Source organism: Myotis davidii, unplaced genomic scaffold (assembly GCF_000327345.1).
Source record: "Myotis davidii unplaced genomic scaffold, ASM32734v1 scaffold1036, whole genome shotgun sequence".
NCBI classification, from domain to species: domain Eukaryota; kingdom Metazoa; phylum Chordata; class Mammalia; order Chiroptera; family Vespertilionidae; genus Myotis; species Myotis davidii.
Genome location: NW_006287260.1, coordinates 1105657 through 1119097, shown reverse-complemented (window position 1 = coordinate 1119097; position 13441 = coordinate 1105657). Strand labels below are relative to the sequence as shown.

The 13441-nt window shown below is 41.2% G+C and overlaps 1 pseudogene; it reads right to left on the bottom strand.

Moving 5' to 3' along the window:
* Positions 1–7525: 7525 nt before the first annotated feature.
* On the bottom strand, positions 7526–8410 carry LOC102755166 (annotated as a pseudogene).
* Positions 8411–13441: the final 5031 nt, after the last annotated feature.

Genomic DNA, 13441 nt, shown 5'->3' with positions numbered 1-13441 from the left:
ATCCTTAGGTTTTTTTGTGTGTGTGTGCTTCCAGGTCTTCATGCGAAAACAATAAGGACGGCTGCTTCTTTATGAAACTAGAAGTGAGTATGGAAATATGAACATATAGTCTTAAGATCCCCTTTTCTTGCCCACATGGTTATTAAATATTATTGACAAGTTTCTTTTTTAAAGAACTTATCTCAGAGATTTCTATGATCAATACTGATCCAAAGGGATGTTAGTTTGTTTGTTTGATATTTTTTTTTGTCCTGGACTTCAGGTTGGTTTTTAATTTAAAACAGCTTTATTGAGCCATAATTGACACATAACAAATGATACAGTTTTAAAGGGCCCAGTTTGATGTGCCCATGAAACCATGACCACAATCAACATAGTGAACACAACCTGGCCGGTGTGGCTCAGTTGATTGAGCATTGTTCCCTGCACCAAAAGGTCACTGGTTTGATTCCTGGGCAGGGCACACGCCCAGGTTTTGGGTTCTATCCTTGGTTAGGGTGCATATGGAAGGCAGCTGATGGATGTTTCTCTCTCTCATCGATTTGTCTCAAACGCATCCATCACCCCCAAAAGTTCCCTTGCGTCCTTCTTTAATCCCACCCCGCTGGTCCTCCCAACCACATCTCCATTCCCAGACAGCCACTGACCTGCTTCTGTTACTATAGACTGGCTCTCATTTTCTAGAATTTTACATAAATGGAATGATACCGCATGTGCTCTTTTGGGGGCGGGGGGTGGCTTCTTTCATTCAGCATAATTATTTTAAGATTCATACATGTTGCTGTGTGTATCAAGAATGCATCCCTTTCTGTTGCTAGGTAGTATTCCACTGCATAGAAAGCACAATCTGTGTATCCATTCATCTGCTTATGGACACTTCGGTAGTTTCAGTTTAGGGCTATTACAAATAAAGGTGCCATAAAGAGTAATGAGAAAGTCTTTGTATGATCATATATTTTCATTTCTCTTAGGAACAGAATGACTGAGTCATATGGTGAGTAGATGATTAACATTTTAAGAATTTTCCAAAACGTTTGTAGGATTTTATATTTTCACCAGCAGTGTATGATAATTCAGTTGCTCTCTAGCCTCATCAACACTTACCTCCAGTCTCTTCAATCTGAGGCTTTCTAATAAGTGTAGAGTGATATCTCATTGTAGTTGTAATTTGCATTCCTCTAATGATCAAAATGTTGAAATTTTCTTCATTATTTGGTATTCGTGTTATCTTTTAATTTTATTGATTTTTCTCTCTGGTTTTTCTGTTTGTTTGTTTTTTGTTGTTGTTTTACTGATTTCTTTATCTTTATTTCTTTTCTTTGCTTATTTTAGGTTTCATTTGCCTTTTTAAAAAATTGATTTCAGAGAGGAAGGAGGGGGAGAGAGAGAGGGAAAACATCAATGATGAGAGAGAATCATTGATTGGCTACCTCCTACACGCCCCCCACTGGAGGTCAAACCTGCAACCCAGGCAAGTGCCCTTGACTGGAATTAAACCCAGGACACTTCAGTCCACAGGCCAAGACTCTTGCCACTGAGCCAAAGAGGCTAGAGCTATTTGCCCTTCTTTTATGAGATTTTTAAGGTGGGAGCTGAGGTAATTGATTAGAGACCTTTCTTCGATTTCTGATTTCACTCCTGGTTTTGTCTTCAACCCCTGGATTTAGAAATGTGTTATTTAGTTTCCAAATATTTGGGGGATTGTCTAGATATCTTTCTCTTACTTATTTCTAACTTAATTCCTTTATAGTGAGAGAACATACTTATTCCTTTCCATTTTTTTTTTTTGAGACTTGTTTTATGATCCAGGAAAGGTCCATCTTGGCAAATGACCCACATGCACTTGAAAAGAATGTGTATTCTGCTGTTGTTTTGAAAATGGTTTTACAAATGTCAATAAAGTTGGTTGATAGTGTTGTTCAAATCTTCTAAATCATTACTGATTTCTTATCCACTTGTTCCATCAGTTATTGAGAGAGAGGTATTAAAAACAAGTATAATTTAAGGTTTGTCTGTTTCTCTTTGCATTTTGTCACTTTTGCTTACGTATTTTGATGCTCTGCTCTTAGGTGTTTAACATTTAGCTTTGTTATGTCTTCTTGAATGGACCCATTCAATTCCCAATGAAATGATACTCTTTGCGACTGATGATATTTTTGTCCTGAAATTTTCATTGCTATTCCCACTTTTTAAAAAAATGTGTTAGCATAGTAAATCTTTTTCTATTCTTTTATTTTTAACATATTTGTGTTTATATTTAAAGTGGTTTTCTTGTAGGTGGCATGCAATTGGTTCTTGCTTTTTTTCTTTCTCTGAAAATCTCTCACTTTTAATTGGGGTATTTAGGTCATTTGCATTTAATGTGATTATTGATATGGTTAGGTTTTAATCTATCACCTTGTTATTTTTTTATTTGTATCATCTGGAGCTTTTTTTCCCTGCTGCCTTCTGTATTAATTGAATAATTTTAGTGATTCAGTTTTATCATTTTTGTTGGATTGTTAGCTATAACTCTTTGTGGGATTGTCTTAGTGGTGGCTTCAGGTATAATATACATATTTAACTTACCACAGTCTACCTTCAAGTGATATTATATGACTTCATATATGGTATTTAAACATTACAACTATACACTTGTATGTCTATCCTCCTAGACTTAGTGCTATTTTTGTCATTTTATTTATCATTTTACTTCTACATGTATTAGAGCCCCAAATTCATTGCTATTATTCTTATTTTAAACAGCCAACTATCTTCTAAGAAGATTTAAATAAGAAAAAAATTCTATTATATAATCACATTGTGTTTTTGTTGTGCTTCATTCCTATGTGTCAATCCCTATTCCATCTGGTATCATTTGCCTTCTGCTTGAACATTTCTTGTAGTGCAAGTCTTTCAGATTTCTTATGTCAGAACAAGTCTTATTTTCAACTTTGTTTTTGAAAAATATTTTAATTACGTAAAATCTAGGTTGACAGTTCGAGTGTTTTAAAGAGGTTGTTCCACTCTTCTGGCTTAGATGGTTTCCAAAGAGAAAGCTGCTGTCCTCTTTTTCTTGGCCTCTGTATGCAATGTGTCTTTTACCTCTGGCTGCTTTCAAGATTTGTTCTCTCTGTCTTTTTTTTTTTCTTTAGAGAATTACAGAACTTTTTTTTTTCTTAGTCTTATTAAGGATTGCTCTTTTTTTACTGGTGTTATGTAAATTGATTTATGTACTTTGGTGTAGTTTCCATGCTTCTTCTGCTGAGGTTCATTGAGGTTTTATGGTTTATAGTCTTCATCAAATTTGTAAGCTTTTTGGCCATTCTTCTTCAAATATTTATTCTTTCCCTCGCCCTTCTCTTCGAGGAACTCCACTGACATGTATAGCCACCCACTTGAACCAGTCCCTTAGCAAACTGATACAGTCGGTTTTTCTTTTCCCCTTTTCTTTTTACTTTCTTTAGTCTTTCCGTTTTGGGTTTCCTTTTGAATTGCTTCTATAGCTATATCTTCAGGTTCATTGATTTTTTTCTTCTACAATGTCTAAATCTGCTGTTAACCCATACAGTGAATTCTTTTCATCTCAGACATTACTGTTTTCTCTTCTAGAAGTTCAATTTTGATCTTTTCTTATATCTCTCATGTCCCACCTGAACATGTTCAATATTTTCTGTAGTTTCTTAAACATATGGAATACAGTTAAAGTTGTTTTAGTGTTCTTTTCTACTAATTATATCATTAATGTACATTGTAGGTCAGTTTCAATTGGCTGGTTTTTCTTTTCAGTAAGAGTCACATTTTTCTGCTTCTTTGCAAACTTGTTAACTTTTATTGAACACTTACTGATCATGCTAGATATTGTACATTTGAGAATAGGATACAAGTGTATGCCTATAAATATTCTTTTTTAAAAAAATACATATTTTTTTATTGATTTCAGAGAGGGAGGGAGAGAGAGAGAGAGAAACATCAATGATGCCTCCTGCATGCCCCCCCTCGGATTGAGCCCACAACCTGGGCATGTGCCCTGATTGGGAATCAAACTGTGACCTCTTGGCTCATAGGTCCACGCTCAACCACTGAGCCACGCCGGCTGGGCTTCTATAAATATTCTTGAGCTTTGTTCTGGGATGTGGCTAACTTACCAGGAAAGAGTTTGATCACTTCAGGAATTACCTTTATGCTTTGTTAGGTGAGGACAGAGCAGCATTTAATCCAGGGCTAATCCTGCCCCACAACTGAGACAAAATATTTCTAAATACTATACCAAGTACTCTGAAAATTGGACTTAACATAGTCAAAGGAGCCTCATCCTTCAATTAACTTTCCAGTATTTTATAAATCAGCAGATGGAGACATTTTGAGGTCATAATATGGATTTTTTTTAAAAAAAATAAAGTTTTTCATTAGAAGAATACCTTTTTTAAAAAATAAAAATCTATAAAATACCAAAAAAAAAAATCAGGGGGAAAAGAATTTCCACTCCCTAGCAATACATCCTATGGCGCTTCCCTTACTTTCCTAGTAGGCAAGATCTTTGTCGTAACGGAGGGATTCTCTCCTCCCAAAGTTATCGAACTTTTTTAAACTTCAGCAAATTAGGGGATGCTTTGATTCAATCTAAGAGACAATAACCCATCTTACCATGCATTTCTTGTTCTCAAGGAGATTAACATAAACCACCCGGGAGCCCTGCCAGCTGCCCACAGCCAGCCCAGCCCTGCAGTGAGCTCCCAGGCCCACATGTTCGTTTCTAGCATCCTTCCTTCGGGTTTACTGCACTGAAGGAACTGCCAAGGATTCCCTCACTCTCTCCGGTTTTTTAGGAAGCCTCGGCTCACGGCTGTACTTCCGGCCTGGGGGCACGCTATACTTCCGGCCCGGGGGCACGCTATACTTCCGGTCTGGGGGCACGGTCTGTGACAGCCGCAGTTTACCCCCAGACTTTTTCACTTAAGGAACAAGTGCTTGCCACGTGCTGAGACGTTTGTGTGGGTTTTACAGAACGACTCCTGGCTCTGAAGGACATCGTAGGCTGGCGGGGAGAGAGCATATAGCCCAGGGAAGGAAATGCTGAGTACCCTGGTCCCCTGTGTTGTTTCAAGACCTCGCAGGACTTGTAAGAGGGCGGTAGGAGGCAGAACTCTACCTTGCCCTCTGCTGGGAGCATCTGGAACGGTTTGGGGTTTGGTTTTGGTTTCTGTTTTTTACAAGAATACCAAACTTATTTATTAGCACTAACAAGCAGCCATAACAAGATACAGCAAGCAGAAACATCATTAGCAATCAAAGGGCTAAGTGTTGCCTGCAAATAGCGCTTTTCTTTATTGTAGCCTTGGCAATAGCCATCGGGATGTGCAATAACATTCTGTAGCAGCAGACACTAAGGAGCACTCGCCAGGGGTTCAGAGCACTTTAACACAGACACAAGAATGAACTCAACTACTTGAGTACAAAATGTTAGGACAGAATTCTGAATTCATTCAACACTGATAAGCAAACACTAGAATTTGTTATTCCGTCCAAAACAGCTCACTCAAGTAGTATTGCATACTTATTCCAATTGACCAAAAGGTGCTAAGTCAAGTTATTTACAGATACAATGGTTGTACTACCTTTTTTTAATTTTTTTAATCCTCACCAAGGATATGTCTGTATTTATTTTTTTAGAGATAAAGGGGAAGAGAAATATCAATGTGAGAGAAATATCTATCAGTTGCCTCTCCCATATGCCCTGATTAGGAATGGAACCCACAACCTTTTGGTGTATGGGACAACATTCCAACCAACTGGGCCACCTGGCCACAGCTATCCAGTACCTATTAAATCTGAAATTTAGGTTTCAGTTTTCTACTAAAAATTAATTGCACTGAAATTCTTTAATTGTGCTTAAGCAATCCAGTTATTAGTTTACTAACAAAGAGGTAAATACTGCCATCCAAATTACTAGTTACAGTCTTACAATAATGTCAACATCAGCAGCCCATGTAGTTACTATTATCTGACTTGTTTGGACATCTTCTATTTTCAGTTTCTTCCTGGTTCCCAAATTCATCACGGACAGAGGAGAAGGTCCAACTTTAATGAATCAACAATGACACCGTACCTGTTGACGTTAAAATCATAGGCCTAGATCGCAGGAGCTATTCCCAATGTTTAAGTTAAAGCACTCATTCTAAAAAAAAAAAAAAAAAAAAAAAAAATCATACCTAAGGCCTTTAAATAAAATTCTACTACCAATTATATAAACATGCATTTTTAAGAACTAATTCTATTTGGAAAACCTGGTTTATTTAACAGTACTTTTTGCGGAAGAGACAAGAAGACTGAGTATAAACTATATCAATACTTAAGTGCACTGCGCTAAGTGGCCAGAAAATGGAATTTTTTTTTAAAGGAAGGCAGTCTTTATTTTTTGGACTTCCAAAGCCTAAAGCTTGATTTAAAGTAACTACAAACATTGCTACTTTTGGAAGTTGATAGAAAATTTCTTTAAAAAATAATAATTTCAAACACAAGTCACACTGTTGAAATACTCATTCAACATCACTGGATCATTTGTTCCTGAGTAAGAAATAGAATTCTTCATAGCAAATGTCCCAGACTTGCCGCACTCAATTCCTATGGCCATTAAAACCCAACAGCTAAATCAGCAAAGTGTCATCTCTGCTGTCCCCACAAGCACCACGTTTATGTAGCAGCACGTGGCATCTGGCAGATACTAACTCTAAGCCTACATACTGCACTGCAACCTAACATGGGTGTGTATGCTGGCTGCAGGGGTGCTGGCTGATGCACATGAGAGCAGACCTTCGACATGCCCTTGGGGGGATAGGAGAGTTTACCTTGCCTCGACTGGTTCTCATTCTAACCTGTGAATGCTAACTTATTGTTTATCATGATGCTCTTTTTTTAAAATATATATTATTGATTTTTTACAGAGAGAAAGGGAGGATAGAGAGTTAGAAACATCGATGAGAGAGAAACATCAGCTGCCTCCTGCACACCCCCTACTGGGGATGTGCCCACAACCAAGGTATATGCCCTTGTCCGGAATCGAACCCAGGACCTTTCAGTCAACAGGCTGACGCTCTATCCACTGAGCCAAACTAGTTAGGGCCATGATGCTCTTTTTAAAAGTCCTATACCATGGATGGCAAAGGAAGTCCTCCGTCCATCACATGTAGTGCATCTGCAGATTATTACACTGCAGACATACTGCGGGCTAAAAGAGAAAGTCCTATTTAGTGACAAAGCAAATAATGGTTCAAAAACATGCAAGAACTGGGATCTTTATGCTGTTCCAAAAGTTACAGCGGAGTGAAATGCACAAGGGCGATGAACATCAAAGCTAACATTGTGATTCTACTGTCCCATGCGGGCTGGCGGGGATCTGCTGCAGTGCGGGAGCTCACAGAAGAGGACTTTTGGTGCGTCCTGAGCAAATGTGTACCTCAAGTTCCTCCCCACGAAGGGTTTACTCTGTCCAGCAACAGAAACGGACTGTGGTCTGGAGCAAATCGGGCACAAGAAGAGTGTGTGATTAGTCTGTGTGCGACTTTCCGAGCGTCCTGTGTGCAGCGCGGGCGTGGCTCTCTCAGAGACCTGGAGGTGCTGCTGCCCGCGTGACCGCCAGCACAGCGTGGCCATGTCCTCCTCTGGGTCACAATTAGCTGTGGAATTGCGGAACTGTCCCCGCACATTACAGTCACTCCAGGAGCCAACTTTGGTTCCAGTTTATGTAACAGATGACCCTGTGCAGTGGCTTCAAATGTATGTGTTTCTGCATTGAGAGGGGGTCAACCCCTTATTCTATATACTATGTTGCCTTCTCTCCCTCAGCTTATCTTCATCCAAGGATGGATCGATGTATCCAGAAATGTTGAATGTGGGCTCACAGCAGCTGAGTGCTGTTTAATCAAATGTCATTTGGGGGCTAAATCTGAGCCCGCAGGAAAAAGACATTTCTCACGCATTCATTCAGAAAGGTGTGTTTTTCTTGTATTAGAAGAGAGGGGCTTTGATTGCTTGTAAATTCTCGTGGGAAACACAAGCCCACACTGTCCTGCCACCTCTGTCTCAGAGAGCGACCTCCTACGGGGGTGCTGGAAACACCGTCCACACCTGTGCGGAGCTCACGCCAAGTGTCCTCTCTCCTGTGACGTCACTTTGAGTTCTACCAAACCTTTTATCAGCATCCAGAGAACTGTGAGTCTTTGTAGAACAGGAATGTTTTTCCTCCCACCCCATGGAGCACGCCAAGGGTAGCAATCTCTTCTTGTAAGTCTTGCTCCCGGTTGACACACGAATCACTATCCATTTCAATGTTTATTTCACCCATCTAAGGGATTTCAGTGGCATAATCCCAGTAGGAAAGCAACATTTTCTGAGCTGAGTCTCTTATACTGATGTTATCTTGGACAAACATCTGTTGGAGTTCATGTCCACATTTTCACCACGGCTTCCTCCCTCATGGCTGAAGACATTCTGACACCTATATATGAAGTTAGTTCATATTTTTCCCGCTTTATCCATTGATGATAAGATTGGGACCAATAGGAGGCCAGGCTTTGGAGGGATGGAGACTTGAGGGAAATGTGTGGCTCCTCTGACCCCAGATACCCATGGTGTCCTTAACCTGCTACCCTACTGAAACCTGCCCACCGGTTTTCATTCCCCCGGTAGACCTGACTCTCTGTGACATCTCAATGCATCTTATAAACGGTGTGTGGGAGACAGAGCAACTGAGGAGATCCACCCTCCCACTCCACGTTTACCTTGGGGGCCCCTTCTCTTTCAGACAACATGTGTATGTAATCAGTGACCTACAGGCAGGCCAAGATAGTAACACGCATTCATTAACCCTTTACTGTGTTCCAGCCTCACTCCTACACATTTCACAAAAGTTAACACATTTTTCTGCACAACAACCCTATGAGGGGGAGCTGATACTCCTCCTGTTTTCTAGATGAGGAAGCTGTGGTATAGGAGTTCCCGCTCTCCTAGATTCCACCTGAGGCCCTCGCTACCATCTTGCCTACATCTTGCAGCAGTGGGTTTTCAGGGCAAGTCCAGTTTCTGGCCTCGTAGGAGGGAATGGTGGTGCCCCCAACGAAAAGCAGCGGGGTTGGAATGAAGGACAACCCACAGTTCTGCGTGTGTGCCAGGTGAGCTACTGTGCCGGCAGCATCCTATTTCCCTGTCATTTCCTCCAGTGCTTCTTTTTATCCTCAAATTATCCTTTTTATCCAGGCTGAGTCTAAGCCCCAGAGTTTGCTCAAAGTCACAGCCATTTAATGTCAATGTCAGAATTCAAACCCAGGTTGGATGCCAAAGATGAGGCCTTTCCTCTACTCGGGGCTGCTTTGACTTGGGGAAAGGTGGCCTTTCGGTGCCTCTGAACCGAGAAACCCAAATCCTCTCCTTGCCCCCTATGAACACACCCTGACGTTCTTTCATAACATCCTACAGATATTCGATATTCATTGAGCACCTACTATGTAGCTGGCACTTTTCTAGGCCCTGAAGACAAAGTATGAACAAAAGTCACTATCATTCCAGGGAGCAGTGGGGCACACAAGACAAACAAACAAACACCAAGGCCTCTCTCCCTTCCCAAAGAATCATTCCCAGATGCACTGCCAGGAGCATAGAGACCCCTTAGGGGTCCAAACAAAGGGGCATTTTGAAACTCGGGTGTCTGGATCGAAGAAGTAAACGACTTTAATGACTGGCTAACACACCTTTTTGAAAGTCGAAGGTTTCCGATCATTTGCTTTCAACAAAATTGAATAAGGACCTCCTGGAGTTGTCAGCTTAAAATAAGTGATGATGATGATTACTATGAGATTTTTGGCACATTATTTGGGAGGAGTTCCCAAAAAATGGAATAATATTGCTACAGCAAAACCCTTTCCATTCCCATTTATTTTATGTGAACAAGTTTTCTTTAGCCATTGCCAAAAAAAATAGGAATGATGCAGAACTTGTTGAGAAAAAATCACCTACTCTTGCACTGAGATATATCTGCAATAAATTTCCCTTTATCAAAAAGTGATACTATATTGATACTATATGTTATTTTGATTAATCAAGCAATAGTAATACTGGCAATGTTAGGTAAAAAAAAAAGTTTTTAGAGGATCATGATCTCAGGAAATGTTCTTACAAATTAAATTTCAATGTAGAAGTATGATAGACTTGCAAGCATAAAATTATATTACCTGAGGATAAACTTCTGTGGGAGGAAAATGGAATAGAAATACAAGTTTAAGGAGAAAGTGGAGTAATATAAAATTTCTTATACTTAACAAAGTGATATTGTTTTACATATAATAAATGGATGATGGTATAGAATTGCTGTTATATTTAAATTCCATTGGATGGCATTCAAAACTGTGAGGTAACACTTTCATTTTAAAATGTCAATTTTCTTTCCAATTTGTATGCATTGTATATCATTTCCTTGGCTAATGACCGTGGCTAGAACCTTCAGTACAATACTGAATAGAAGTGGTGAGACCAGACATCCTTGTCGTGGTCCTGATCTTAAGAGAGAGGACATGCAGCCTTCTACCACTGAGCGCGATGTGAGCTGTGGGTTTTTCACTAACACCCTTTATGAGGCTGAGGAAGTTCCCTTCTAGTTTGTTGAGTATTTTGCATGAGAGGAGTTTCAAAAAGCTACTTTGGTGAGTAACTCACCCACCAAAGGAGCAAAATGTTTGATAGCTCAAGTTCAGGTTCCTTAGATGCCCTGCAATAGCCCAGCACTAAGCACCGTGCCTGCACATAGAAGGGATCCAATAAGTGTTAGTGGAGCAAACTATCTCCCCCCTCCCCTTGATTTTTATAGCCCAGTGATACTGAGCTGCTGCTGGGTCCGCACCCACCATGCTCAACTGCTGCCCAGGTGTCATCTCATTCAGGCAGTGCCTCTCTTCTCACCTCTCCTCAAATCCTGAGCTTAGTGGGCCTCTTTATTTGGGCTCCTGTGGTACTTTGTGCATCTGCCATTGTACACAGATGCACATTTATTTACTTATGCGTCCATCCCCCCCCCCCCGCCCACTAATCTAGACAGGTGATATGGTATGTGGGTAAGAAAAGGGTGACATGATGTGTGAGTAAGAGTATGGTGACATAGTGTGTGGGTAAGACCCCGGCTGCCCACATGCAAAACCCTGCCTCTTACTAGTTTGTGTGACTCTGTTTGTGCCTCAGTTTCCTAATCTGTCAAACAGATGACAATAGTACCTATGTCATAGGGTTGTTTGAGGGTTGAGACAACAATGTCTAGTAAACAGTAATTATTATCTAAGAGCTGGCAATTAAGTCCTACAGGTCATGGCCCGTGTTTGTTTTTCTCTTCTCTGCTTTTCAAAGCCCTTAGTCTAAGGCCTGGCCTGCAGTGAGTACTCAGTAAATGTTTGTCATGAGGGTGAGCATGGTGCAAAGTATCTGGAAAAAAAAAATAGATGCTCCCCATTTCAATGTATTTCTGAAATTGTCTTCGCTTTGACCCTAAGATTGCCGAGTCCTTATGGTGCTCCTCTCCTAGGTCACATTGAGTCTGGAGGCTTAGCCACTGCTCAAAATGGGGAAGGACTTCTGGTTTTCAGTCCGTTACTTTTTAAAAATATATATTTTTATTGATTTCAGAGAGGAAGGGGGAGAGAAAGAGAGCGAGAGAGAGAGAGAGAGCCATCAATGATGAGAGAATCACTGATTGGCTGCCTCCTGCATGCCCCCTACTGGGGATCAAGCCCGCAACCTGGGCATGTGCCCTTGACCGGAATCAAACCGGGAACCTTTCAGTCTGCAGGCCGATGCTCTATCCACTGAACCAAAACAGCTAGGGCCAGTTTGTTGCTTTTATTGTCCAAGTCTGCATGGTCCTTTGAACATGTTAAATATAGCACAGCATCTCTCCTGGCCTGGCAGCCTCCTAGGGCACCACATCTCATGCTGTTTGTAGTTTACCTTAAATTACATCAGCATTGATCCTTGGAATCAAGGCAAGAGAAGCATATTCTGCCGAAGATGTTTAAGAAAGGTCTTCTGCTACTTCCAGACCATAAATGGGCTCCAACATGTCCCTGTTTTGGCAACTCACATAGACATGCTGTAAAACTTCCTTAACCATTCCCCTAGTGTCCGACTCCCAGATTGCTGCTGCTTCTTTTTAATTGTCTTAAAAAAACACACACAAAAAACAATCTACTTTTTCAAAACAAAATACTTGGGCAAATTAAAACGTTTGGCAAAGGCAGGACATTTGTAGCTGCCAGTTACTTGAAGTTACACCCAGGTGCAGCTTGAGTTCTAATCAACAATTCCTTTGCCAGGAGAGGTTAGCGACCATTCTAATCAGAAGGTGGCTTTGACAAAATGGCTCAGAGTAACTGAACGCCACAAACTTTGCCAAGCACAGCTCTTTTATAGCAGCCATTATACAAATTAACAAGCAACCCATGTCAGCAGTGGAAACCTGTTTCAATAACACCTCTGGCATTAATCAGCATTGGAACAGCGTAGCGACGTATAAGGGAGCCTACCTCTCTGGTTGCCTGATGATATCTATGCAGGAGACAGAGTCTTGCTGGGATACTGTTGTCCCTGCCTTGAGTAAACTTTTCATTCATGCTGGGGCCAAAGCATCCAAAAAGACAGAGAAACCCAGAACAGAGATCATAGGAACTCTTTGGTATCTTCCTACTAATGAATGTTTAACACATATTAGCTTGTTTTCTGTTGTTGTTAATCGTTACCCAAGGACATTTTTTTCATTGATCTTTAGAGAGAGTAGAAGGGAAGGAGCGGGAGAGGGAGAGAAGGAAGAGAGAGAGAGAGAGAGAGAGAGAGAGAGAGAGAGAGAGAGAGAGAAACACCGATTGGTTGCCTCTTGTATGGGCCCCGGGGGCTGGGGATCAAACTTGCAACCCAGGTATGTGCCCTTGACTGGGAATCAAACCTGTGACCCTTCGGTGTGCAGGCCAATGCTCTAACCTCTGAGCCCACTGATCAGAGCTAACTTGTTTTCTTGATATACCAAGAGTGATCTTGTGGGCAGGGCAAATCCTCATCACTTCAAACTTCTCTGGCAGGTATTGTTACCCGTGAAAAAGAACCGAGCACTGGGCATGATCAGCTTGCAATCCTTGCTGCCTCCCCGGAGCACTCCCAGGGAGCAGAGTGAGGGCCCCACCAGCCTCAGGAACCAGGGATCTCTAACATCCTCATTGCTGGGAATGCCCTCCCTCCTCCAACCTTCATGCCCGGCCAGAGCATCCCAACGGCCAATGCTAAGACCTCAAAGAACTTCCATGCTTTCCTGCCCCCTCAAGCCAAAGCTTTTACCCTTTCATCTCCTCCATCTACTCCCCTCGCCCCCTTCACTCCGGCACAGTTTCCTTGTGAAGTTTAAGCTTTCATAGAACAAAGCCAGAAAGGGGGTTAT